The sequence below is a fragment of the Myiozetetes cayanensis genome, unplaced genomic scaffold (genome assembly GCF_022539395.1).
Source record: "Myiozetetes cayanensis isolate MyiCay16 unplaced genomic scaffold, myiCay2020 scf20-37, whole genome shotgun sequence".
In the NCBI taxonomy this organism is placed as follows: Eukaryota; Metazoa; Chordata; class Aves; order Passeriformes; family Tyrannidae; genus Myiozetetes; species Myiozetetes cayanensis.
The window spans coordinates 11,438,825-11,463,852 of record NW_026087412.1 but is presented as its reverse complement, the minus strand read 5'-3'; the positions used below and the strand labels follow the sequence as shown (position 1 = coordinate 11,463,852).

Genomic DNA, 25,028 nt, shown 5'->3' with positions numbered 1-25,028 from the left:
CCTGCACTGATTGATTATATTTATAGAGAGGAAAAATCCAGCTCTGCGGCAAGTGTGATGAATGCACTGAGCAATGGCTGCTTTGAAGCTGCTTTCTGCTCTAATCATGTTTTCCTCCAATGGCATTAACTACCATAAAATATGAGATCATAAAGGGTAACGATATCAGACAACAAAATCATCCTACAGACTGCTCAGTCCCACTGTATTAGGGAAGGATTCATGTTTCATTAATGAAAACTTGCTTTGCTTTTGACCTGACATCACTGGTTGTCGAAGCTAGACAAGAAGAGTAAAAATAATGTGTAGCTCCTAAATCATCCACAGATTCCAAGTGCTGTATATCACCCCCTTTTACAGAGAGGGAAAATGAGGCATATACAAAGCAAATAGCCCAATAACTCTTGCAGGGTCAGCTAGACCTCTCTGAATCTGGCCAATGCTCATCACAGCTCCTGTGGGATGTGTACATGCTAAGGTAATTTGTGTTATCTAAACAAGCTTTGTAAATAGTCTTTTGGGTACTGAAAGCAGAATAGCTGTGGCACCCTGTCCTTTCAGGAGGGTGCAGGAGCACATCTGGAGGGCCCATCTGTTTGTGGCTGGGTGGCATTGCACAGGTACTCCCTGAGAGGGTTTTTGAAAGGGAGGTGATCTGGGGGGTTATTGCATGAGGTAATGTTCACTTGGGGAATCCAGTCTCCCAAAAAGAATGGATGGCTGTTTCCTGGTTGGAGATGAGAGTCTCTGTTGTAAGTGTCCTTGCTGAAGTGTCTTCAGCTGGTTTAGGTGAGACTCTCCAAACTGCTGTGCTGCTGAATTACTTTAAGTCAGCTGGTCTGTGATCCTAGGGGATTGCTCTAGCATGTTTAATTCATTGCTATTGGTATAACTTAACTAAAGACAAAACATCTCTTAAATAGCTCAACTACGTACAAATTATTTCCCACATAGCATTTTTGCAGCACCAATTTCTATTAACTGTTTACAAATAGTGATGCACAGCTCGATCCCTTCAGCAGCAGAAGTCACCAAGGGGAATCTCTGGAGGGCAGGGCCAGATTCTCCACCCAGAATGTTAACTAACATGTTTAGGCATTCAGTCTGGGCTTAACACAGCAGGAGGTGCCTGGGGCAACTTCTGCAACTGTCCAAAATTCCCTCCCAGAGAGCTTCCATAACAATAATTCCAAAATTTAATTGTGATGGTTCAGTCAATCACCTCCTTTCCAGCTGTCCTATTGTCTCAAGGCAGTCCCTCATTCCATCTGTGCTGAGACTGGCTGGGCCTGCCCGGGTCACCTGGAGAATTAGTGGTGCAAATACCTGGGTGTGGACACAAGCACAGCCCCAAAAACCAGCTATACCACAACTAGAACTATCTGTGTATGTCCTTATAGCTGACTTATAATTTCTGTCCCTGTCTCTTGCTGCAGTTGTTTGCTGTAACATCTTCAGATGCCCTTACACCACACCATGTGTGCATGCAGCTGCAAACCCAGTTTTACTAGATTAAGGATTGTTTTCCAACTGCAATGACATTTCAAATAATAAACTTTACACACATCTTGAGGGTTTTTCTGTTATATTTTTATTCAGTTTTAGTGCAGAGACAATGATAATTGACAGGATAATTCACCAGCATCTGTTCCATCCCAATATAGGGTCTGATCTTGCATTTCAAGCCTTCTCCATAGTACAGTAGAGAAAGAGATGCTTATTCTAGATCAGTGAGTGCTTTCCAGTGTCATTAACATGTTGAAAGTGATGTTTATGCAGTCTCTTTGTTGGATTGGACCCTGAGATTGTAGCCACAACATGGGAAGTGCAACATCAAGGATCACATGGGCACACCTTTGTGGAGTGGTCCACAGGACTCTGACCTTTTGCTGTACAATCACTTTCTTATTTTCAGTCAGCACTTAATGTTTCTTTGGATTATTGGTGTCTTTTGAACTCCAATAGCTGAACTTGCTGACAATTAATAAAGAAGCAACTACAATATATTTGCAGAACTTCCTGCCTGAGGTTGTCTGCTAAACAGACCTGAATCACAGTTCCATAATTACATGATGGCAAAGGCTTTGGGAGCTGCTGAACCATGCATACTTCAATTTTAAAGGTCAGGTGAAATGCTGATTTGCTATAAAACAAATCAATACACACACACACACACACACACACACAAAAAAAAAAAAAAAAGAGAAGAAAAAGAAAAAAGGTTGAAAATTTTGAACTTCCACATTGCCAGTACAAAACACTTGGATTGAGACTGACAGATAATGTATGTGTGTAATGAATGGAAGTCACTTCTCCCTTTCTTTGCCAAAGCTAGAGCAGCATGAAACCTCAAGGACTCCTTCCCACCCAGCTCTCAATTTGCAAGGAGGCCTGAGTTGGTACCTAAGGGTCAAAAGTCCCTTTGACCATTGGGTAAAGAATTGCAAAAGCTGCCTTTGCAATTCTCCGTATGAGGAGTATCCAAAAGCAGCACAGGTGGGCTTTCTCAAATGTCCAGACAAGCTCTCTGGTTTGCTGGTTTTCTGCCATGTGAGAAAGATGCTGATGACACAGGTAAGGATGTTTTAGTGATGCCCAGACAAGTTTCCAAATCCTTAATCTGTGCTGAATGTGGGGTTTTTTTAAATATCCTGGCAAACCAGAGAAAGCAGCCTGGAATGTTGGTGAAGTCTGGTCACCCCAAAGTGTTGCTCCTGTGAGGTTGCACCAGAAGCAGGGGGCTGGTTTATTCCTGCCATGGAAGAGATGGGCAGACACACAAACAGCCAGGAACCTCCTGCTGTTGTACCCTGTGGGCTCTCAGCTCCTGCTCAACGATGCCGTATTCCCCATCCCTGAAAACTCCTGTCTTACTGGGACTGTTCAGGTTTGGGGAGAAGTTAGAGTCTATTTTGCATTTTGATTAAATCTAAGATTCTGTAATGTGCCTCATGGAGCTAAAGAGAACTTTTGTACCCTAGTTGTGCACCTTAATATTTTATGCCCAGCTATACCCGTTTCAGATTTCAGAATTGACATTAAAGAAAACATGCAAGTCTGGCTCCAATGAAAACCAAAAGATTGTAGTTATTTTAATTGCATAATTTTGGCAACAACAAGGGGGAAGCTGCTGAGCCATTTGAGTGGTCTTGGGTCAGTAATATTTTTCTACCTCTCTGTCTAGCTATATGCTCTCTAAAAAATTCACTGAGAAATGAGAACTGATATCTGAATGTTCATATGATGTGCTATTTAAAATAGTTTGTTTATTTATTTGGAATTTTAGTTTTCTTCAAATGGGTAAATTAATAAATCTCTTTGAGTTCTAGAAAATAAGGTCTTCATAAGTAGAAATGGCCAGATCTCAAATGCCACCAGTTGAACACTACGGTCCTAAAAGGTGATCGTTCTGATTTGGAGCGATGCTTTACAATTCATCTCTGAGGGCCAAATAATTGGGTGACATAAATGGACATACCTCAGTAGTGTTTTTCTGCCCAATATGTGAACTTTAATTTTTCATGGGCACATTTCAATATATCCTCCTCCAAGTTTGAAACTGTAATTATGAGCCTGCCTTTTACAAGACAGCCTATGTTTCCCTTAAAAATGCATAAGCCTTCCTATTATTGCTACACAGCAGATGGAGTGGCAGAACAGAGCTGCCTTGTGGATTGTTAAATCAAAATGTTGCTGAGAAAAAGAACACCACCGAAGACCAAGATCAGTAATGACTTCAGAAAAACAGGTTCCTGTGCCCCTCCAATATATTTATCTGTTAGAACCAAAGCAAAGACTGATGAACATACGTATCTGTATGAAATGCCAAAGCAGCATGAGCTTAATGTTACAACTGCTTCTAAGTGCAGTTTGCATTCGTAATTTAAAGTTGTTTCAAAGTAGTGAAGGGAACTAGGGAGTTGTTTGGGGCGATAGAATATAGAGTATCATTACAAGCACTTGCAGATCATATTTTGCTTGAACTAATTCCTCCTGATATTTTAATATCAAGCATAACCCATGCCAGTTTTACATCTCAAATATATTTGGTATTTCAAAAAATAATTAATAGTGTCAGTTTTATTAATGTGTTAAAATATGAATTAAAAACATGACAAATCAACGGGAAACAGCAGTCTGTTTTAATGAATATTTCATACTGTGCATCAATAAATCATAGATCAAAGGGAATGAAGCACATTCTGCAATACTACTTTTCTGTCAATGTGGGGTTACTAAAAGTTTTACAAGTTGTTTTGGCACTTACTTAGTTGCACATTTGAATTAATATTTTAGGAGGGAAATAAAAAAAGTTATGGCCTTGAATCCCAGAAGAACTCTGGTGTTCAAGACAGGTTGTCCTGTGCCCTTATTATTTCATTGCCTTAGAAAATCTGTGGTTGACCATATAGTTGCAGGTCTGTGCCATGTCTTCCCAAACCAGACTATTCCCAAGCTTCCTATGTGGGCACCAGTAAAGGTGAAACTGCTCCATAACAGAGCATCTTGACCTCCTGTCCAGCTTTATGACTGATTTGTTCCATATGACTTTGAGTTGTGCAGATTTTTTTGATGTCTCTGTTTTCGCAGAACACAAGGGGATTTGAATTTAAGGGCTCTGACATGAAGCCCTGTCTTCACTGATTTTATGTGCACGTTTCGCCCCCCGGATCCTTTAATGAGGTATGTTGTATAAGCAGAAAACTTTATCTCCTTTTTTACAGCCAAAACAGGAATCAGAACTGCATAGAAAGTAAAAGATTCAGATAATCAGGATCTCTCCAAAGCTTTCATTTCAGTGATTGATAGGCACTAGGGACAGTTAACTGGAGATGGGGACATGGGCAAGACAACTTCTCTAGGGGATGCTTCTCATTCAGAATTTCAGGTTTTTGCTAAGCATGTAGTTAAACTCGATCTTCTAAGCTACAGAAATGACCTTCAAAACAGGAACCAAACTGACATCTGCAGCAATGTATGCCTGAGTTTGTGTAAATAATGACTGCAGTGGACAAACTTGCCTTGTTTATCCTTCAAGACCTCAAGCTTTGATCCAGTCCTCGTAATGTCAGCGCAGTTGTCAGACTCAGTTGTCTGCACTTTAAATAAGAAATTCCTGATTTGCCCAAGATCTCATCAGTGTATTAGAAGCAGCATCTAAAGGAAATAATTGATCAAGCTAGTAAGTTCATAGCTTTCTCATGTAGAGTCAAATATTGGAAGTGAACCTCGTTCTCGTTCATAGATTCAGCAATGAAATTATATATTAACATGGTTCAGTGTGAGAGACTTTACCTTTGGGTAAAGTTTGTCTTGATCTACTATAGATCTCAATTAAAAGGAATGTCTGGCCTCTCCAAAGAACCATCTAGATGCCTTCTCTCAAGTCTTCCATTTTTCAGTTTTCATTTTTTCTTTCTACAAGAGGAAGTTTGCTGTTTGCATAGTGCCAGAAGAGAAAAGGAGAGGCTGAACTTGCCTATTCGACTGCAGTTGATAGTAACTAATCCTGATTTAAGTAACCAAAACCTGTCTTAACTCAGAGTGGCTCAGAGACTTGGTGCCATACACACACAAAACCCCAAACTGAGAATCACATGTGTAATTCTAGTCAGGCTCCTTTATCAAAATCATATTCCTGGAGCAAGCACAAATACATTTGTATACAGTGAATTATTTTAATTCATGTCAATAATACAGTTTCCTGGTGAATCTGACACAGGAAAATCCTGTCCAGATTTGATGCATTTTTTCGTGTCATAGCAGCACTGATGCAAGTCCTGGGTTATATTGGAAATCATCTTTTTAGGAAGGTAAAATTCAGGAAGCCTGACAATTGACAAGTAGACCTATGAGCAGAGTTCTATAAGGGGAGGGGTGGCAGAAGCTGAGACCATCAGTACTGCACCCTTGTTGTCTAAGGAGCCAGGGTGACCTGAAGAGTGGACGGGGATAAGGTGTAAGAAAGCCTTAAACAGAGACAAAGATGGACTGGAAATCATGCAAAGTTTATAATTTGTCATGAAATGTGAGCTGGTTGGGGTGAATAACGTACATCTACACACAGAATGACATCTCACTGCTGGTGGCTCATCAGGTATGGAAATGCTGGAGTATCCTCCTGTGGCTGCTTGTGGTCTTGAAGGGAAAGGCTCTGCCCAGTGGGTTCAGACAGCTCCTGTTTGACTGTCCGAGTGCTCTGCATTACACATGAAGGGGAACAAGCTCTGCTTCTCCCCAGTGTCACCCAGCAGCCACCAGCCCCATTACCAGCTCAGCACCACCAGGGTCCCAGAGCTTCTGACCCATGCCTCCAGAAAATGGGAGCACAGCAGAGGTGGGAACAAATTTTCTGCAATTTCCAGGTAGATATTCCCATGCAGCGTATTTATCTGTGTGATACCACTAACTCCCTTTCTTTTTCTAATAGGAAAGCAGAGAGGATTACACACATTCATTTAGTTAAAGATGCAAGGCTATTCACAGTAATTAGCTAACACTAATTAAGTGGTGAGATCAGGGATAGAAATGGAGACAGAAGTCATTCAGGGTATAACTGCTGAGTGATGTGATTTTGCTGTACTCCACCGATGTTCCACCAAGAACGATAAATCCCCAGATCTCTGCAGTGGGCAAAGAGGAGTTTAAGTCTAAAAATGATTATACTAATGCCAGAAAAGGCTACAGGAGGTCCTTGAGGGTGTAGGTAATGGGTCCATCCTTTTTTCCTCATCTCAGAGACCAGGTCACAGTACTGTGTCCTGCCCCTTGATTCCTCTCTGAGAACCCCAGTGGTGCTCTAACATGGAGAGCTTGTGTAATCCCAGCTGGCAGGACAAAAATCAGAAAGGGAAAAACCCTATTGTCCAGCAACATAGTAATAGCAAATTCAGTCTTCGAAGACTGAACTGGAATACCAGAATGTGCAGAGATTAATCTGAAACTAATACCAGTTCCTTCCTATCACGTTCAGTATATTTGACATAATTACCTTAAGAACAGTCTAAAAGTGTTATATTGTTAAAGCTGCCAGATGGAAGACATGCTCTGCTGATAGCAAGCATGTCAGACAACGATATTGAAGAGATTTCTGAAGAGTTTTAATTAATCTTTCTCTCTTTTTTTCATATAATTGACATTACATTGGGCTCATTTGTTCTGTGGAACCCAAGCACTTCGCTCCTGGTTACAGGACTTTAATGGATAAAGGTTTCCCTGAAGAGAACTAATAAGAGCCAGGACACTCAGCTCTTATGAAAATGACTGCAGATTACCTTAAAGGGAAGATGGTTTCCTCCACTATGTGAAGCAAAACTTCATAGATCAATGTTGACATAGGATGGTGTTTAAATGGGTAATATTTTTCAAGTGTTTATCTTCTCTGGCTGAGACCCATTATTTTATTGCCCCGGTTGGAAACCACCACACTGCATGACACAATCATGGTTTTAATTAGTCTGAGAAGTTTTAATTGGGAAACAAGGAGAGATATCTTATAGATTATTATTGCAACCTTTAATTGTCTGACTCGAGAGACCATTAATTATCTTGATGGGGAGATGACACACCTTTCTGAACTACGACACTTGTATTTACAGCAGCTTTTGCAGAATACAGTACCTGTTGACTTTCTTCCAGCCTTTCATTAAGGAACTGCTGTGATAGGAATTAACTACAGTAATTCCATTACAAAACCTGCTGTCCAGTGGAATTTTTCTGGAAGATTAGATTTCTGAAAGGGAAAAAGGCCATTTAAGCTAAGCATTTCCTCAAGGCCCAAAGTAAATAACCGATGAAGAAGGTCAGGATGAATTTAGAACTCTTAAAGGTCTGCTGTACACTTGCATGCAGTGTGCGAAAAATAAACAGTGCAGCTTTCCAGTACAGTGATTTTTATTGTTTTAAATGTTTCACATTTCAGTTTAGGGGAGAGATGAGAAGCGCAGAGGACAGAATCTGATCAAAATGATTTTACTTAGAGGAAGAGCAGCATTTTAAGCAGACATTTCAAGGTTGAAGTGATACTGGTAGCAGTTGCTTGGCATTAGCAACAAAGGAAACACTTGTTAAACCCGTTGGGGCAGAACAGGAGAAAGAAATCCAGTGACCTGGTGTTCAGTTTGTGCCACAGTGCTTTCACCATGCATAGGGAAGGTACAGAGCATGGGGTCTGGATATATATCATGTCTGTTTATTATTAACATTGTACTGGTGTCTGTCTGCAGTGGGTAGCATTCATTGCCTGCTTTCATCTCCTGTTTTACAACCAAGGTGCTTTCAGGACTTGGTCATTTTTAGTAGGTCTGTAATTGAGTCTGTATTGAGTAAACTTGTTGGGAGACTTCTCACCTTACTTTATACTGTCTTATTGGAAATTCAGAAGATTACTTTAAACTGTGTTAATACAGTTGTTAGTGGGTTTTGTTTTTTCCTGGAGGTCAGCAGGACCTACTCTGTTTCTATGAAAGGAAATTAAAATATTCCCTGGGCTACCACAGGCTAACTAGATAATGAGTTTATAAAGTACAGCCAGGTGAGCTCTTTTTTGACCAGGAGCAGGTGGACAAGTGGAGGCTGCAAATTTGATCCCATACAAACCTCCTTCCCTACCAAGCTTCAACTAATATAGATCAGTGGGAGACTGATCTGTCTCCCACTGATGGTGGGGCTGGAGTAATGAGGAGGGGAAGGGTTATACCTCACAGGTGACTCAGGCAGTTGCTCAGAGATGGAGGTAACAACACAATCAAAGTTATTGCCCCTTTCCTGTATGCACCAAGAGAGGTAAAGCTAATTGAACCAAGCTGAACATAAGCTGTATATTAACCAAGAGGACATGTCCATAGGAAAAATCATAGAAATGGATTCCCCTGTGTGTGTGTCTGCGTGTGCTCTGTCTGACTGACCTAGGAGCGGGGAAACAAAAGTTTTAAAGTGCACTTTCACTCGGGGAAATCTTTCCACAACTACAGGAGTCGTTAGGCTTTATCTGCAGTAGCTACAGTCATTGGAAGCAAAGTGGCTCTCAGCGATGCTGGAATGTCTCTACAGCAGAGCTTTTGCAAATGAAGAGTCTGATGCTGCATACTGATTGAATGCTGCAAACTACTTCCCCTTTCACTGTCCTTTATTTCTTCTTCTCTCAAGTTGCTGTCAGGAGTAATCCCTCTTCTAATATACTGAGATGGGGAAAATCTCTCTTCAGGGTTTTTCTGGTTGGTTGTTTGTTTTTCAATTAATCTCAGCGAGGGCTGTGCTCAGTTGATGACATTGGTTTGCTTTTCACATGTGCAAAATTGCAGACGTGGCACGTGCCCCATGCAAAATGTGCTGAGGGCAAGATGAAAACCAAAGGAAGAATTTTTCTGGGTAGTGACCATTTAAGCTTGGCATCAGCTCCAAAAACATACGTGCAGCTGTGTTATTGGATACTAATTTTAAAACGCTGTTCACCTGATGGCAAAAAAAATACTTTTCAGTGGACAATTTTAGGAGTTTAAAAACATAATTACTGTCTGATTGCATCTAACAATGATGGCACAACTCAGGGACAGCAGCATCAACTGAATAGAGTGTCTCTTAGGGCACTGACCTGTGCAGGGCCACATGTATATTAGTTGAGAGGAAAAATTAGTGTATGAATTTAATTTAATAAGCTGGATATATAGCATAAATGTGTTTTTATATTATTATTTTGATCTGTTCAGATGTTGTCTGCTTTCCCATCTGGGAGATGAGCTGAATGAGCAAAGCCAGCCTGAATGCCTTAAACTTCTGGGGAATTTTCTCTCTATGAAGACAGTGGCAGCTTCACATCTTCATGTCATTGAAAATGGGACCAGGAATATGCCAGTTTAATTCCTGGTACTGGAAATACAGGTACTGTTTAGATTTAGCTAAATACTAAATTTAGTATTTAAAAATCCTTCAGAACCAAAATAAGTGGAAGAAAATGGAACTCAGTTTATAATTATCCTAATACTAAATTTTAATACATTCTTTGGAAATTCTATTTAATGTGTCCAATCTAACTGTTAGTTTTATTAACTGCCTCTTAAATGTTTAATCTGGGGGGGGGTGCAAATAAAAGCAGAGCATGCAATGAAGACATCAGCATGAGTGGATTCACTGGTTTTGTGTGCATGTCAGTGCTGCAGGCTGACAAGTACAGCACACTGGACTGCAGGACCACTGTAATTACTCATTAAACTGCAAACTTTAATCACAAGCTGAACCACTTTTAATGTTAACAAGCATTAACTGTATGAATGGATGCAAACTCAGCTCCAAAGCTTGATGTCTCCAAGATGATATAAAAGGTGTATGAGAAGCTGTAGGTATCAGAGTTTCAGCTGTGTGGGACTGAGAGACCAGGTTTTCTGCTGCTTTCCCTGGCCACAGTTACTGCTGCTGGAGAACTGAATCTTGATCTAGACTCTTCTGGGCAAAGAGGAAGCTGTAATCATGCAGGGACTTCTTAGGCCTGATGGGCACTGTGACAAAAATTCAAAAACCTTGAATGTTCTGCCTCTTTCTCCCTCTTTCTCTTCTGAGTTTTGTGAGTTTCAAGGGTTTTTATTGGTATATCAAGATCTTATGCATGAATTGAGATTTTTTTCTTGTGCTTTAGTACATCAGGAATTGAAAGTATCACCTAAAATTCAATGTGTGTGGGTTTCTCCCCTTTGTAAACAATTTTGGTTGTTGCTACAGACGCATTATGGGAATAGAAATTACAGTTTTTAGTCACTGGAGAGAGAGAGGAAGGCTGAAGCAGGTGTAGTAGTAGTGGTAATAGTACCAGTAGTAGTAATTCCTACTTAAGTGTAGTAGGAAGTAGTTTAGGGTTAGAACTACACTGTTTAAAAAAAATCTCCACCTCTCATTCCTACTTGCACTTGCCAAGAGTTAGTTCTTATCTAAAGACCAGTAAAACCAATGGAAATATTCTCCTAGTAGTATTTGGCACCAAACAAATTTGTGGACCTGGACTTTCAGATCACCAAAACTGGTTTTTATTTTCTTCATGTTTCAGAATTTAGGTGCCTGTTTTTAGGTGTTTGGAGCTAAGAAGGCACATGAGCAACTGTGCTCTAAGGCCACGAGGTTCCTCTTGTCTTTGATAGGATTCCTTGCTCACCTGAAACAAAGAGCTTTACTAGCCTAGGGAAAATGTGAATGACTCGTGAAAAACTGCTCTGGGAAGAGGACAGGCTCTTGTCTGTGCAAAGCTTCAAAGCAAAATCACGGTTGTGTTTAGGAGATTCCATGCCTACAGTCACAGCATGAGCAGAAGCACTTTGACTTTCTGTACCTTTTCTCTCTGCCCCTTCATTTTTCACATTAGCAATCGTTGTTGATTATTTGATTATCCTCTGTGTGGTTTGAAGGGAAGACAAAATTCCTCAATGGGAACTGCAAGTCTCCTGAGACTCAAATCCCACTGGATCTTACCAAGTTTGTGAAATTACTGTGCAGAGCTTCATAAAGGTGAAAAAGACCTGTAAGTAACAGCCAGACCTAGTTCAATATAAAATGAAGCCTCCACTATTTGATTCCTACCTATGAAACTCTACCACTGCTTCTTTCTAATGGCTGAAAGTGAACTCCAGATTTCAAGCATCTTTACTGCCAGGAGGTGCTCATGGTCTTAAATCAGCCAGAATGGTGGGGTTTATTATGTTTGTACCAAAACTAGGTTTTAAACTGCATTTTCAGTGAGCAGTCTCAAAGGAAGGACTGTGACAACAGACAGATTGAAGGGAAACAGGGTCTTTAATTAACAAAAGAAAGTCCAAAGGCAAGGCAAGAGTTTGGAACACTCAGCCAGCCTGATGCACTCTGTCAAACTTCTATGCAGAAATGAAATAATTTGGCTGAGATTATTCAGTGACTCCCTGGTGCTCCAAATGGTGGGGAAACTCACTCAGTTCCCTAGTTAGCACTGGAATTTCCCAAGTTATGCCTCCATAGGGTTTGTCACTAGCTTTTTTCCTCCTTCCAAAAAGATGGGTAATGCAGTTATCCCGACACATTGGGATGCTGACAAGAAACATCAAATCTCATGATAGCATGTAATGACTCTCATTTTCAAACAAGAAAGAGAAATGGTTGTTATTACAAAATGTTGTTAGATTTTTGTATTATATCTTGCATAGTAACAGTATAATTATAATGTGTCATCTCTGGCTCAGTAATTTGACAATTCAGTTCTTTTTTTGGGGGGCAGATGGCCTACAACATACCATATTTTTATAATTAGTTTATTCTCTGCAAACTCAGTATGTAATTACTCCCTCATTCATTACTAGTTTCTTTGAAATCTTCCTTTTCAAGAACTAATAAATCCTCCAACACAAGTGAAGCTTAAATCTCGCTTTGTACTGTTTTCTATCCTCTCTAAGGAATTTTAATACTAACCACTCTGGCTATTTCACACTCCACGTTGCTTTTAAGCACATCTTCAACATACCCTCTACATAACACTTGGCCACCTTTCATTTTACCCCCTTTCTTAAAGAATAGTTAATTTTAAGATGAAGTTTTCTTGCCAGGAAAATTAGGTACCTACATAAGCAGAGTTTAAAATAAAAAGAGCTATAGGTAGATATAGATGTGTATATGCTACATTTCAGCCTATGATGTGAGAGCATTGTACCTCACAGTGCCAGTACAGCAGGCATCTGTATAAATAAACTCATGTGATTTCTTTTTTAGCATTTGAATCCCTGCTGCAGCACTTAGTTTGCCTTAAATTGTTTTAGGTGGTGACATAATCTTCTGACAATAAAGTTTCTTTCCAAATCCAGAGCCTCCTATGTGGTTGCAGGTGCTTCAAACTATCACAACCACTCCTCTGAGCCCAGCTTAAAACTCTGCTCTGAGCTTTGCTCCCCAAGAACAGCCCCTTTGTTGTGGTGCTTATCTGCCTGTGGCCTGATGCTGCTGCTCCAAAGTGATTCCCATACAGAAAGCACAGGCTCAGATTTTCACTTTACCCTCTAAATAAATCAAGTCTTTAAAAATAAAAAAAAAAAAATGCACAAACAAGCAAACTTCAGGGGAAATTTGGCTTTTTCTACCCCTCTTTCTTCTAAGTAAGGTTATGTTCTGTCTAATTTCAGAATAACACTGTTATCTAAGATTTAAACCATATCATGGAGGCTGAGATTTTCAAAGCAGCTTAAAGGATTTAGAGATATTTTCCATTCAAATTAAGGATCTTTCTTTCAAAATCCTTTTCAGCAGTATGTCTTGGTGTTTTTGTAGTTGTTCTTTAACCAGTGCTTCACTTCAGTCACATAGAAATTCTTTGTGCTGCTACTTAATGTTTCCCAAAAGGGCAAAGAGGAAAAGGAGTGGGAGAACAGTAATGCTGTGCTTTGCATTTGCTGTTTGTAGCATCTCACTGGCTGAGCAGTGCTGCTCCAAAGTGCTTTAAAAATTCTCTGTGCCCCGTGAGACACTGACTTCAGGTGTTCTCCTGCCTCTAAGCACGCGGGAGAGTGAAAAAATTCCCGAGGTTTGAGGTGGCATCTTCCTCTCCTGCTGACTAATTTGGTTACTGTCATTATCAGCTGTTCTTCTGCCTATTTCTTGATCCCTTTCCTGCCTGAAATAGGGTACTAATTCATGCCACACTGTGCTCCACAGGCTCCTGCAGCACTGCACCTGTGGATGTCTGTGTGCCAGAGGAAGGTGTGATGCCCCAGGACATCCAGCTGGGATCCCCCAGGGAGCTGCTGGCCTGGTACCAGGGGCAGTGCTTACAGAGCCAAAGGTGCACCACTTCTTTTTGACCCTCTTAAAACAGTGGTGCTTTCTACCTTTTCTCATGGCCCAAGGCAAGAAATGAGGTGTTGCTTTTCCACATGATCCTTGCTCTCTACTCTGCCTGTGCAATACAAGCTCGTGGAAACAGGTATGTTATGGTGGACTGCCCTCTGCATCATAACTGATGGCTGTATGGAGAATTTGTGGCAAAAGCTGTATTTGTAGAAGATGGCTGGGTGACCTGTATGCCATTAGAAATTCAGATTTTTGTAGGTTGGAGTAGCCTTGCTATATGATGTCAGTGGCCTGTTTGGCTCAGAAATTAAGTTTGTGGCAGTGGCTTGTACTAAGAGCTGAAGGAGACTCCATAAAAACCATTTTGAAAAAACCTGCACACAAAGGAAAATATTATGCATTTACTAGAAAATGTGCTATAGAGCTTGAGCCTTGAAGCATCCTAAATTGGTTGAAGTTTTTTTTCTTTCTTTCTGATTTTGGCTGTTAGTGTAACCATTAGCTTTTCTAATCTCTATATATTTTAAGGTCAATTATGTAAGTGTCCAACTCCTTTTAAGATGTGATATATATATTAAAAGCAATTGCTTTAAAAATTAATAAATTTTGCTGCAGTGGATCTCTGAGACTAGCTGAAAACTTAGTCTGAAGAATTTTGTCTTCATTTAGGTTTAAAGTGTGTCTTTATTTCCACAGGGCACATATCTGAAGTGTCACATCTACTGTGCCAGCACAGCCCAACCTTGGCAAAGGGACAGGAAAACACCACCACAAAAATAGAAACGTGAATGCAATTGTTGTGTACATGGATCCAGCTCACAAAGACACCAGCTGGAAAGATTCTGTCCAAAACTGTCCATGCTAAATGGAAAGAGGGCCATCAACCAGATTAAACAGCTACCAGGGAATTATAAGATTTAAAAGAGAAAGAAAAAAATATAGAAAAAAGGAGTAGCAATGTGCCACATAACACAAAAATCTGAAGGAATTTCAGAGCACCACACCCAAAAACCTCCACCAATGTGTTTTCACTGTTTGATCTAGTCTGTCATCTATAACCTGTTGCTTTGTCTGGGCAGGTTCTGTTCTGTACAAGCTTCAGACATCTTCATCTCTGAAGACAACTTTTTAGATCCTGCTGAGTCACGAATACCTCTTCAGGAGCTACTTTCTTCCTCATTGCTTCCTGTAAAGCAGGTAGGAAAGGCACCTGGTGAAATGATCACACAGCTTATTTCAGGCTGGAAAAACTGTTCAAATGTAGTAAGAACCCATGTAATGAAGTTATTCCCACTTGCCTTTTGCTGGACTCAAAGGTCCCCTGCCTCAACATGAGCCTGTGACTTTCCAGAAACTGGTCTGAGCTTTTCAGAAGTGTCTGTGCTGCACCTTCACAGTCAGCCCAAGCAGTACCCTCCAGACAGTTTTTCCTCACAGGTAAACTTAATCATCCTGGTGCAAGTTAAACCACTGTACCCTTTAGTTTGGCTGCTCTGTGCATCCTGATCAGTGAATACCCTCTGCACTAAATGCACAATGACTGTAATTGTATCCAGGACCTTTAAGAAGCAGTATTTTTTATGAACCCATTACAAACCCTGCATTAAACCATCATTTTTTTTGCTTTGACACTTCAGTTTCAGACCATTTCCTCCCAAATTGTAAACATGCAGCTCCATGAGCAGTGCAACTAATGAAGCCTGCTTTTCAATAGATTTATATCTCATTGGTTGGATTCCCTGGTGTCCAGGACTATGCCAGCTCCTTCTCAAGCTTTTATTGCACTGTCTCCTTTCTGCCCACCCTCTACGCCTTCCCCTTGTGTAGGAACTCTTTGTGCCCAGTAAATGGTGTGTCAGGCTGTAGTTTTCCCCTTAGCAAGATCTCTTTCCTCAGTGGAAACTGGGGATTGAGTAGACTTGATTTGATAGCCATGGGCCTCTCAAGTGCGGATCAGATCAGTTAATAGGTTCAGAAGGTATCAGGAACAGATGAGCGTTCACAGTGGAACTTCAAGGAGAAAGAATAAAAAATATAACTTCTTTCTTTTCTTTTTTTTTTTTTTTTTTTTTTCGTAGTTCCAAATGTGTTCCACACCCAAGACTTTGCCTCCCTGATGGATGTTTGGTGCTGCAGTGCCAGTTATAGTGCACAGAACAGGACACCGTTGCAATTGTAGGGGGAAATGTACCAGCCTTGGCCCTCCTTGAAAACCGAATTCAATTATTTATTGATAAAATCCTCTTGACAGATAATTTGCTTCAGTGTTTGGCTTCAGTGCAGTGTAACGTAGTGTTGAATATTGGAAGGAAAAAGAGATAAAATGGAATACACTTCCTTTGTCTTACTAAACTGCACAGGCTTCTTTTAATTTATTTTTTTCTCTCACTATGTTGAAGCTTTCTAAAAATCTGCCAAGTTCATTATCAGTATCTGTTTTAAAAGCCTTATAAAACACAGGGAGCTCCTTAAGTTCCTTTCAAATTAGTTGTAATATTGGAAAGTTAGTTTTTTGAGTCTTTTCTAGTATTTTCAGGAAGGAAAAACTGAAAATCAAACAGGAATGTATATGCTTACATCTGCGCTTTTAATGGTTACTATCAACTGTGATCATCAGTGAGACAGTGGGTTCAGTGAAATTTATTTCAGCAAATATCTTACAAAGTACCATATATTATTAGATAGAATATTAGTTTTTTTCTACTCAGAGTCCAACAGATCAAAACTTGTCTATCATGACATCCTTTGTTAAAAAGGTCAAAGTGATTTGAGGTGCAACAACCTTTAATAGCAGGAAATTACGGATAACTTACCTATAAAGAAATCTTCATCTTAATTGATACCCATTAGCACCCAGCCCAAAGCTTAGTCAAGTCAATAGAAATTCTTGCATTGATTTATGTGGGTTTGCACCCACAGTTCACTCATGGCTTTTTCTAAGCAGTCTTTTATTATTGTAGATGTTCTGTTCCACTAAAATGTTCAATCCCTTTCTGAAACCTGCTAAGCTAAATTATACTTACCTGTTCCTTGCACATTGCTTAAAAAATAGAGTTAAAGAATGTTTCTGTATCATCTTTGATCTCTAAAATTGAACTGACAGCCTCTTGGCAATAATCACACTCAAGAGATTCCTGATACTTCCAGCCTTTTACATGGATGGGAGAAACTGCAGTTCGCTTTCTTGTCCATCTCTGTAAGGATTTAGCTGTATAAGTTTTAGACCAAAGCTTGGAGTAAATTCTGTTGGAATTCAGCATAGATGTGGGAAAGGGGTTTTAACTTGTCTGTGCCTGTTTGTTCAGCTCATTTAGACATCCCTCGCTGTTATAAAATGCATATACTGCTTTGTGATCTTCTCAACAAACCTTGACATCGTATTTAGCTTTTGGGGATGATGAGACAAGCCAAAACACGAGGGAGTTGGTGTATCTGAAAATGCTACACAATTTGCAGTCTTTGCTCAAAAGGCAAAATATCCATATCCATATATCCCTTACTGAGGTGCTGTATTAACCTGGGTGTGACCACTCCAAAGGGAAGGTCTGATGTCACCTCTGCTTTGTGCATGAGCTTTACATCATATACTGTAGCCATACTGATTAATGAGTTCTCCAAGAAAAATAATAATGTTCTTACAATATCAACACATTGGAAAAGAATTGGGCTTTTAGCATCTCTTGCAGGACATAGTCTGAAATCCATGACCAGACATTAGATGGATCCAGCATTTTGTAGGCGAAGGAAGAGTATAACTGTTGTAACCTAGAGAAGTTTTACTGTCATCAGACAACTGCACTGGTTTAGAGGATCTGAAGGGTTGTCTAATGCCTTGTGCTAGCAAGGTAGTGGTGAAAACATACAGAAAAGTGTGGCTAATGCATTTCTAAAGAAATATGGGGAAGAGAATAGTATATGCTGCATATACTATCCTCTGATACCCATACACCCTGGTTTGAGTAAACCAGAAAGCCTTCCAGAATCTCAATCCTTAAAATGCCTTTTGGGAGGAGAATTTGAAAAGTAATGTGGTCTAAAAAAAGGACTAAAACCAAGGCAAATTGTCATTTGGAGTAAACTGGCTGAGGGAAATAAAAGTACTCCAAGGAGCCATTGCTTTTATTTGCCTTATTCTGAGATTGGTTTTTAAAAGGGAGGAAGCTGTTCTGTATCACCTGCATGCCCCTCTGCCTTGCTGATCCTGTGCTTAGGCAAGAGGTCCTGTCACCTCCACTCCTAACTTTTTATGATACGGATTTTTCTGTTTTCAAGTTTGGACTGCTGTTTGTTCCCCTGGCCCCTCGGCAGCATCGGCTCCCTCACAGCCAGAGCCAGGCACACACTGCCACGGAGCAGTGCAAGCAGCATACTGAGTAATGGCTCTCCGTGTTTCTGAAGAGCCAGACCTCATCCATCATCCATACTTGCCTTTTCTCCCATGCCATCATCTACCAGTCCACACTAGAAGCACAACTGTGAGTAACAAGCAGCGTTTGGTAATTTTGGCCAATTATTTGCACTGCCCCAAAGGAAACCGGGAAAAATCATCTTTGGAAGCAGACAGATTTTGCTTCTTGTCACCAGAAAGGTTACTTTCTTTAGTCTCTGAAGGCTTTGGTGGATCAATTCTTTTGCATGGGAAAATAGATTAGAAACATGCCGTCAGGTACGCTGTGCACAAGATAGACAGATGGAGACAGTGGTATCTATCTGCTACGTGGAATTGTCAGAGGGGCACAACTCATCACACTGGTTCTTAGAGGGCTTAATTTGCTGCTGGTAAATAATCTATTTTTTATTACCTCACATCCCCAGATTGTCAACATTCTCAGCTTTTTGCCACAGCTAATTAGACAGGCAAAAGCCTTATAGCCTAAAGAACAAGTCTGAGCTAAGCACCTGCCAAAATATCTGACTTTTTTTAAGAACTGGAATGTCAAAGAGTGAAGGGGCTGCAGATCACATTTAAACGCTTTGAGCATCAATAAGATGATTAGACCCATGAGGCAAACGTTCAGAATTTCTCTCAGACTCACCACTGAGAGAAGGCAAGATAAAACTCTGATAGATAAAAACTACTGTGCAACGGCACCAAAGCTAATTATTCTGCTGAACTCTTGGAGAAATCTTGCAGGGATGTGTTGACAGCATGCTCTGTGTGGCCACTTCTGTTCAGGAAAGCAATATTTAATTGCATATTTGAATGAAGTCTCTCTGTGGAAAGTATAGCTTTTGGAAAAGAATTTGTCTGAACCAAAACAAAGAATGACCTCTCTATAAGCCAAGCACGGCTGATTTGGCAGGGAGAAGGGGCTTTTTGTGGATTTGTTTGTTTGTATGTTTTTATGGTGCTTTTTGTTTTCTTTCCCCATCCATTACTTAAAAATCCTGTTTTCAAACAATTAATATTGGAGTTTTTTTCCAAAAAGCTTAGCACCAAGTCACCAAATAATGCTCCTGTATCAAGTATGTCATGATAAAGGTATGCAAGCACATACCAGCAAAGGTATCTTTGCAGTCTCTGTGTACTTTCAACAGACAGATTCGTGGTGTTGACATCTCCCTGTCCCCCTTTCCTGGTGTGCCTGCTCAAGGCTGGCTGTCACACAGTGGCTGCAGCCCACACTGCCTGCAGCACCTCTTTGCCCCACGGAGGGAACTACTTGTTCTGCAAGACCAGGAGAAGACATAGTGTAGTCTAAGACTGATGAGTGGTACACTATTCATGTGTTTGGAGGAACAGGTGATGGTAGAGATACTGAAGAGGGAAAATGACTCCCAGCCTCTCCAGCCTGAGCAGTAATTCAGCTCAGTGGGACTGTCACTATTTAAAGAGTAGTGCAATCAAGCTACTGACTACCTTTGACTTTCCATGGTTATGAGCCTTAGCACCTATTTGTGCCTTTGGAAGTCATCCCAGAATTTGCTGACTTGTGATTTCTCATCAGGGACCCCGTTCTCTCAGTTAAAGTGAATAACTTGCTTTTTCCTTATATTAAATTTTAATGCAATAACTTTTTGGACTTTCCTGTTTCTGATATTGCAGAGGGGAGATGGAATGGAGTTCAAGCAAGGAAAGTGGAGATATATCATCTACCTGCACTGAAGTATAAACAGTCACCAGCTGATGCCATATATTGCTCGATGACGTTGATGTTGCTGGAAAAATCTCTAGGACTGAAAAATAGTAGGGATAAAAAATTGGCAGACTGTGTTTCTGTTCCTGATTGAATGGAAGTTGATAAATTTCATTCTATTTATAGGCATAGTCTTGTTTTATATTGATTTGCTGTTCTTAAAAAAAAAAAAAATTCAACTCCAAATAATTTAGGGTTACAAGAGAGCCCACTGCACTCTGTGAATGGTCTTCTGAGTAGCAAAATGTAAGGTAACTCTTTCTTTTCATTCTCCACACTGAATTTGTTTTCGCTCTATGTAAATTCCATTATTTCTGTCTACATAGAATTTATATATTCTGAAACCAGCCCCACTTTGAGAAATAGATTATACCTTCTCTCTCATATGAACTAATTATGCTTCAAGCTCTAATGCAAGACCACCATATTGTCCAGAGAGGAATCACTTATGCAGAATTTAGGGTTATAATCCCCAGACTAGGCATAAGGAGGGGGGTTTGACCATATATGAACAGATGATATTTTATAGTAACCCTATTTTTATAAATGGTTTTCACAGGATTTATAATTTGGGTACTACTAGGCATTACAAGCTGTCTAAACCATTTGTTTTGTAGATTGACTGCGAAATCTCCTGTTGAGGAGTGGGGGGTAGGAGAGCAGCTGGGTGGATGGCTGGAAACCAGCCAAGGTCAACCCAGCACAGATGGGTAACTCTGCGTGGTCATGGTGGAGAAGAAAACTTCAAAATGCTGAATTTTTTTTCACTTTCCTAAGTTGAGGGTGAAATCATATTTAGTGCTTTTAGTTATTGTTCTTTACCTGAATTTTCAAAATTCAAGTTTTCTATTGAGAGGAAACGAGTGAATTCTTGTCATTATTCCTTTCTGTTTGAGACAGTTTGTGGTATTTTCTCTCCTAGGCAGAAATGTCAGCAAGAAAGTGACAGAACTCTTCAACTGTGCTCTGGTTTTGCTGTTGGAAGTTTACAGTTCTGCTGAGAAAGCCAGGAAGACTCCCAAAGCAAGGCTGTGAAAATCAAGGTGAGCAGTGGACAGACTAAAGTAAAATTGGGCACTGCATTGTGTGCCCATAGCTGGAGAGGGAAGCTAAAATTAAAAACCAAAAGGTATTGGGGCCACTCTCAGCTGGCATTTTCATTAGCTCTGGATTTAAAAGTCTGGTTAATATCTTTCTTCCTTCAAGACAAGTTCAGCTTGAGCCTAGGACGATATTGAGTCAGGCTTAGTATGTCAACACAAGTGTCAGCCTTTCGTTTGAGAACTGTATCATCCACATGTGCAGCTACAGCAAAGGGTGGGGAAGGAATTAGTAGAAACTGTGGTGAGGAGCTGAAGTGGTCTTGCTCTCACTGTCTCTTTGTTACACGTGCACACGTATGTACACAAAGCCCCAGGAGTACATAGATGGTCTTTCATCACCTTCCTGGTGCCTTTTCCATGGACTGCTCTGTCAATTTGTTTAATTTTTTAATTAAATAAACATTTTGCATATCCAGTGAGAGATTCCCAGGGTGACCATGGCCTGTTGTGCCGTTGGCACTGTGCTGCCCCAGGGGAGCTGATGTTTGGGCAGAGGCACTGCAATGCTGCTGGGTGTGCAGATACAGAGCTCAGCTTTGGGGCTGCATTTAGATCACACACAGGGAGCCAAAGCAGCAATTTATACAGCAGGCTGTGGTGCACTTCCACCTTTCCTGGCAGTCAGGTTAAGCCACCTCAGAAATCCCAGCCTCAACAGGGAAATCACTTGGTTTTCTGGTTCCCCTTGCCTGGAAATGCATTCCCCCTCTGCCAGGACTTGAGAGAAATGCATCCATAATCCGCTGCTCCTGTTTATAGGAGTAAAGCTTGCTTTACTGTGCTTGAATTTAAATAGAGGTATTTGCACATCCCTGATGAATTTTTCCACCTGTATTTTTATCCATAATAGACTGCCTCTGTACCAGCAGTGACTGATCAATTGTTTGGGGGTTGTTTGTTTTCAAGGCAACGCGTGGGTGATTCTCGATCCTCTCCTGTGGCAGAGCATGCTGTTATCAATATGTTACTTTCTTTTCACTGGGAACGTAGCTTTCAGAAGGCATGGAAAATAAATGGGGTCTGGTTTAATTCAAGTGACGGTTCAGAAACGTGTCTGGTAAACCAACTTCCAAAGCCTCTTCCCCTCTGGAACCAGCCGGTGCAAGACCTGCACTTGCAAGGTCTGAGTTTGTTTATCTTTTTCTAATTAATAGGAGTTAGTCTTTCAAAGTATCTGCAGCAAGTGAAAGCCAAGAGGCTGGAGTGAGTGCTCTCTGTGGTCTCAAAAGAAACGTGTTAGCTTTTCAAGGGAAATAGCGAGATTAGAAAGAGGCCTGACTTGGGCTGTCAGGTCTCTAAAGCAAAATCCCTGCTGCAGTGGCTGCACACTGATGGGGCCAAGAGAGCAAAACTCACAGGAATGTGAGAGAGCAGTGTGTTTCCTCTGCTTTGAGCTCAGCAGGTGCAATGCTGATGAGAGGTACCTGAACAACAGAGCAGACAAAGACAAGGCTCATCCCGACCCAGATGTTACCTCAGGGTTGCAGGGTTTGCCCTGGAGCAGCTGTGAGGACACATGTGCCCTGGGCAGAGAGTGCCAGAAAGTCGTGTCCTGCTATGGACAGAGCTGTGACCCCTGGTCACACTTTCTGTATCTCCTTTTCCCCTCCCACATTTAGTTCATTTGCTTTATCTAGACATGCAGACACAGAACATTTCTCACGCAGTTTTTACCCTTCCTACTGCGGAGGGGGTTCTGTCTCATTTAGTGACTTTAGGCAGTGCTGAAGTTCAATGAGGAGGAGCAGGGACTCAGCTGGAAATGCCAGTGTGCCTGCCAAACTGTCACCCGAGGTGTTTTCAGATGAGGATGTCTGCAGAAATTACACTGAGGCTTGGCATCGCCAGGCAAAGCTACTCTCTTACCTCGACTGCTGACTAATACAGACAGCATAGTCTGTCGCCCCATTAAGAAGCAGCAGCTGTAATGACAAAAAAAAAAAAAAAAAAGAAAAAAAAAAAAAGAGTGGAATTCTGTAGAAGCAACTTTTACTACCAGAAAAGAAACATCTCTCATATAAAAAGTCAACCCATTGCTGCAAATTTAACTGGTTTCCCTCACATTTCTCCTCACATTTCCCCATCCATTTTATGCCGCTGTGCCAGCACAGCACAGCCTCTCCAGTGGGTCTCCCTGCACCACTGGTGCCTGCAGGGCTGCCCTACACATGGAATAATAGTTGGTGCAGGCACCCATCCTGTCTGCCCATGGCACATGGAATACCCCATGGAATTCCCCTCGGTGCACTGGGCAGCAGTGGCAGGACTGGGCCCCCTCCACATCCATCAGTCCAAGCTTGGAGGCCGATCCCTCCAGCTGTGCAAGTAGCTGAAGCTGTTCCTGAGCATTGCTGAGCTGTTGTTGGACTGCTGAAACACAGTTCACCTTGGGAAAGGGATTTTCAAAAAGTGCTGTTCTTCACCTCAGTGTTTAGTTTCTTCCACAAGTTTTTAGTGGGAAGTTTTTTGTTGGTTTAGGGATAAGCAGAGGGGATTCCCCTGCCTATCCGCAAGCTCAGCTTGGGATCTCGTTGTCAAGCCGGCTCATGCTTCGTTACCAATAGTAATAAGAGCTTCCTGAACAAAGAGAAATCTTGATGCTTTAGCATTTTTGCCACTCAAATATGAGGATCATTATCTCAGTTGTTCTTGCAGACCTGACTCATCCTTGCCTGTGTGGTACCCCACCTCAGTGGCACTAGCACAGCTGAGAAAAAGCAGGCATGAGCCTTTCCTATGGTTAGAATTTCAAGGGCATTGTCTCATCCAGTTTCAGCTTTGTGTGTCTGTAACACTGAGATTGTCCACACCAAAAATCATCTCTTCACAGAACATCCTACAGATTTCTAGCTTCATCCCATGGAACTGTTTCTTAATTGTCAATCTGTATTTTACTGGTTTAATTTGTGGGGCTTTTTTCTTTCTGTTTTATCATTTTGTTCTTAGTTTCTGGATTCCCAGATTTCCTTAGAGGAACCATTTGGGGTAAGAATGCATATTCTGTCCCTCTCAGCTCTTACAGCTGAGAAACTTTCTAATAACAGAATTTCTGTGCTTCTGCTCATATGGAAGATCACTGCTGGGCTGGTTGCTCCCATTTGCTGAGGATAGGTCCTCTACCTGCTTTCTCTTACTACCCATTGCAGTTGAAAATGGGTTTATTGTCAGATTTAAAAAAGCTGAGACAGGTTGCTGGTCCGGGTGGGGGAGTGTTGCTTTTTTGTTTGTTTGTTTGGGGGATGCTTGAAGTTTGTTTGAACACAGTGATTGGCAAGAACAGGATTGCTATAAAGCAAATAAAACCTTGAGGGGTTTGGAAGGTTTTTTTTCTTCATTCTTAAGAATATATTAACCCTCAGTTCACAAAAATAAGTCACCAATTCCAGAAAATCTGAATATCTTATGTGAGCCTCTAACAGGATATTGAATAAACACATACTCTGTTGCAGCACATTTGGGGAGTTAGCAAGACATTTCTGGTTTGCTAACCCTGATGTCTGTGTTTGGTTCTGTATTTACCTTAGCATATCCTGAAGCGTGTTTCATTAATTTGGGGAATGCCAATGCTTCTGAAAAATTAAATATCTCACTCACATCACCTATTTTAATGTCAGTAATATTCCAGCCAAGGGATGCTGAGCTATGTCATGGCTCTGTGCCCAGTGACAGCATTTCAGATATTCAGGTGCTGCAAGGCAGTACAGTACACTCCTTGCAATATCTGACTGCCTTGTAGAGTCCAGTAATGCTGATTTTCTGTGTAGGCAGAATAGAATTAAGGTATCCCTCTCTATTGATGCTAGTATTTTTATTTAGACCTGAGTTTCTAGGCTTGCTTTGGTTGTGCATTGCCATCAGCACTGCTGGCAGCAGTGGTAGGGATGCATTAACTCCAGGGGGTGCTCAGCTCTCCAGACAGCATTCATGTTCTCAGTGACTGGAGATTTTGGTGACAGGACTAAAGAAGCCCAACTATTGCAAAGTATTGGGAACTGAGTCT

At 41.0% G+C, this 25,028-nt stretch overlaps 2 long non-coding RNA genes across 5 annotated transcripts in view; both read left to right on the top strand.

Moving 5' to 3' along the window:
- Positions 1–574: 574 nt before the first annotated feature.
- Positions 575–15,804, top strand: LOC126641308 (uncharacterized). 2 transcript variants are annotated; one of them, XR_007629227.1, is made up of 6 exons: positions 575–620; positions 2,014–2,122; positions 4,591–4,683; positions 9,708–9,879; positions 13,654–13,921; positions 14,485–15,804. It is a non-coding gene; the product is annotated as an uncharacterized LOC126641308 (long non-coding RNA). The 2 variants fall into 2 exon arrangements; XR_007629228.1 differs by lacking the exons at positions 575–620; positions 2,014–2,122; positions 4,591–4,683; positions 9,708–9,879 and adding an exon at positions 11,442–11,503.
- Positions 15,805–19,448: 3,644 nt separating this feature from the next.
- The window catches only part of LOC126641065 (uncharacterized), a 47,584-nt gene continuing 42,004 nt past the window's right edge, over positions 19,449–25,028 (top strand). For all 3 annotated transcript variants that reach the window (XR_007629197.1, XR_007629198.1, XR_007629196.1), the window contains exons 1-2: positions 19,449–20,176; positions 20,848–20,968. This is a non-coding gene — a long non-coding RNA (uncharacterized LOC126641065). The remainder of the gene's footprint in view (positions 20,177–20,847; positions 20,969–25,028) is intronic.